General features: G+C 35.8%; 1 pseudogene across 1 annotated transcript; it reads right to left on the bottom strand.

Annotated features, from left to right (window-relative positions):
- Positions 1–3017: 3017 nt before the first annotated feature.
- LOC147475223 (uncharacterized) lies at positions 3018–3655 on the bottom strand (annotated as a pseudogene). Its single transcript, XR_015209708.1, has 2 exons — positions 3146–3655; positions 3018–3034 (listed from the first exon to the last, which is right to left on the bottom strand). The product of XR_015209708.1 is annotated as an uncharacterized LOC147475223 (transcript).
- Between the last annotated feature and the right edge of the window lie 203 nt (positions 3656–3858).

Genomic DNA, 3858 nt, shown 5'->3' with positions numbered 1-3858 from the left:
CCAGAGTGCAGACTTTTCAAAGCTCTCAACTGGTGCAAACAGCTCCAGTTACCCACCAAGCTACTGATAGAGATGGATAACAAAGCAGCAATCAACTCTTTGGGGGAGAAAGATCTTGCCCGTTATATAAACTCCACTTATACGAACTCCAAAGAAACTCCACCATGAAAAACAATGAATTAGAAACTGATTTTTGGTGGAGATGTTCTTCCCACAATATAGATCATCCTTAGAAAAAATCAGTACATTTGAATTTTGAAGATGTCTAGACGTATCAAAATTTGCTTATAGTGTTATAAAATTATCCAACGGTCCAGATTTTTCAAATTTCAAAACAACTTTTGACAAGGTTAAACATTTTCGTTTGGGCTGATTTTTTGTAGGAAAATTTTCTATTATAAGAAGACTATCTTCACCAAAAATCAGCCCTCAATTCATCTTATAAATCCACTTTTATTGGTGGAGTTCATTTCGAGTCATATAAGTTGGAGTCCATATAACAAGCTCGAAGAAAGATACAAGCATCTCATGGAAATCAAAGAGTATCCTCATTGACGCTGCACACCTCCTGAAATCACCGGCTTTTGTAAATATAATCTACGTACCTAGAAGTGCAAACTCAGCAGCACATATTCTAGCTTCTTTTGCTTGTAAATTACCTCCTCTGAGAAGGTTATCAATTCCTCCACCATGGCTTTCAAAAGCAGTGGAGGAAAACAAACTCTATATGTAATAACATTTTCTAAGTATATATATGACATATCCTATGATTAACAAAAAAAAAACTAGTATCCAAATGAACACATAGCACAATCTGCACAGGAGCAACCTCTACTACTAAACATACTAGGCTGCATTTCCCTTAATTCAATTCCTACTTTAGCACAACAGTCAAAGAATCACAATCAGATAAACAACATGCCTAACTAACCATAAAATTTAAATCCAATCAACTCAAATGTAATTCACATTACTTCCAAAGAAGAAAACATCTCATTGCAAAGTTTACAACTTACAACAACACATCTAACAATACCAATGAAAAACGAAAGTTCCTTCCTCAAAAGCCCTAACCCTAAAATTGAATTTCTAACAGTATCATACAAATGATTGACGTCTGGCTCGATGAGCTACTCATAAAAGGCACCACAAACTGCACTAACTCTAATCAACTCAAACGTAATTCACATTACTTCCAAAGAAGAAAACATCTCATTGCAAAGTTTACAACTTACAACAACACATCTAACAATACCAATGAAAAACGAAAGTTCATTCCTCAAAAGCCCTAACCCTAAAATTGAATTTCTAACAGTATCATACAAATGATTGACGTCTGGCTCGATGAGCTACTCATAAAAGGCACCACAAATTGCACTAACTCTCCTGCGACACATCATAACATCTTCCATTGATTCACCAAATGGATATAAACCAGTATCTTCAGCTGGCATCTTTGTTCTCAAAAACTGTAACCAAGCAAGCAGAACAAGATAACTTCCTTATTCAGAATGCCCGTCTAACTTTCCAGCTATATCAGGAAAGTGAACTTCCAACTGTATCATACAAAAGATTGACGTCTGGCTCGAGGATCTTTTCATAAAAGCCTCCACAATTGCACTAATTCTCCTAGGAAATTAATTCCAAAAATCTCTATTTATGAAGAATTTATTAGGAAACTCTGTTACTGTTGAGCCTATTAGATAATCAATATACTGATTATCCACTCCCTGAACACTTTTAAAAGCTATTTCCCTATTCCATCACACCATTTCTGGCTCATCACGAACTCGTGTATTCAATACCAATCAAGTTTAATTGTTTTCAGCTATCTGCCTACTTTTTATAGGTTAACGAATACCTATAAACTCATGATTATGCTTTCAAGGTTCTAAACAGAACGGAGCAAACAATCCTAGTCAGTAAAACCTTCTGATACAATCAGTGATTTAATAGGGAAATTCATGGCGCTTTACTTGCATAGAAACTTCTGGCTCATCACGAACTCGCATATTCACTACCAATCAAGTTTAACTGTTTTAAGCTATCCGCCTACTTTTTCTAGTTTAACAAATACCTATAAACTTATTATCGGAAAAAAAAACAAATACCTATAACCTCGTGATTATGCTTTCAAGCTTCTAAACAGAATGGAGCGTTAATCCTAGTCAGTAAAATCTTCTGATACAATCAGCAACTTAACAATGATATTCATAGCGCTTTATAAGTTATGACATTCATACACAACTCGATCACCACAATTTTCAGAATTCTTAAGCAATCAACCTAAACTAGCAATACTACCAAAGAATTGATAATAAAATTAGACCACATTACAATCTACCTTAACAATATATATCTAAAATCATACTAAAATTTCAATTCCCCTAATTCAATTCCTACTTATACACAAGTGCACAACACTCATAAAAACCACAATTAAAGTAAACTACACACATAAATAATAAAACTAACATCCAATAAAATGTGACTCACACTACATCTCATTGCAAGTCTGCAACAACAATTACATTTATTAAAAACTCCTATCGCGTAAAAGCATACAAAACAAGCATAGTGACTTTGAAACAACCACAAAAGATAGATCTAGAACAGGTGGTTGAATGTTATGATGTTCACAATTTGATTTTTATTCTTTTTACTGTTTAAGTTCGTAAAGTCAATGATTATGAGATTTAGTTTCGAGCACTGCGGTGTTATAGCCATTTATCAATATTAGCTCAAGAACTTTGTTGTCCAGTGCTCACCAGATTTGTGTATCAGTGTTTAGTAGGAAGTGAGTAATAGGAAAATACAAACAGTAGACGATATTTAATTTAAAATTATCCAAACAGAACAAACACTGAGCAAATCATAAGACAGAAGCCACAGCTGGCTTTTATTGGCTACACAATAATACTAGGCAGATAACATACATATCACTGCACCAGTGATGACAGACAAGTATTCTGTTCAGTCCACGGTCTTCGATCAATTATTGTTCTTCTGGTATTCCTTCAAGGCAATGTATAATCTGCAAACCAAGCACAGTTGTAAAGCTTTGAGGATTAGAAAATGAAAGGAGTCCATCTAAAGGAACTCAGCACTAGAATAAAAGAAAAATACAGTATAAAAGGACCCTCACCTCCGCACTTCATTCCCACAGAACGACTAGCCAGGTTGCACCGCTTGGGAAGGTAACAGCAATTGTTGGATAAACTCCAGACATTTTAGCAGTATTAGACCAGCATAGCTGCACAGAGACAACTAGGGTTCTGGCCAAATTTTTTAATCTGAGAACAACAACCATCAGAAACTGCAGCATTGGCATCTTGTGCTGCACTTGCACAAGGAGCCAGTTTCAAGGCCACGTTATTTGGAGACGCTTTTCCACATTCCCCTGCTCCATCAGCCCTTTCCATACCAACAAAGCCTATAATCACAAGAAGCCCCAGAATGCAAATGTACTTCATTGAAGATTGCATTTTCTGCTCTTTGATGAACATGTCCCCTCCCAGACCTGGTTTTATAGTGTAGCTAGAACACCCAAAAGGGACTAGCACCTGAAAACCCACTTAGGACTAATGGAGATACCAATAGAGGCATACAGTATTCTTTATTGCACCACTCATTCTTTCTGGAGAATGTTGAGGGCATCATTGATGGATAGAGCCCCTTTTTTTGACTTACACGGAGCAAATTACTTTTTATTGCTTTATTGGATAACTAATAATCATCCTTGTAATCCACATTTTCCTTTTCCTTGGGAAATGCCAAACTTCTTCCATTAACAGATCTATAAACAAATCCTTTGGAGAGAACATACCCCTATCAAGCCTCTGTACCCCTCTCAGTCTC

This window comes from Coptis chinensis, chromosome 9 (genome assembly GCF_015680905.1).
Source record: "Coptis chinensis isolate HL-2020 chromosome 9, ASM1568090v1, whole genome shotgun sequence".
Taxonomy (NCBI): domain Eukaryota; kingdom Viridiplantae; phylum Streptophyta; class Magnoliopsida; order Ranunculales; family Ranunculaceae; genus Coptis; species Coptis chinensis.
Note: the sequence above shows the minus strand (reverse complement) of the source record. Positions and strands in the feature narration are given on the sequence as shown.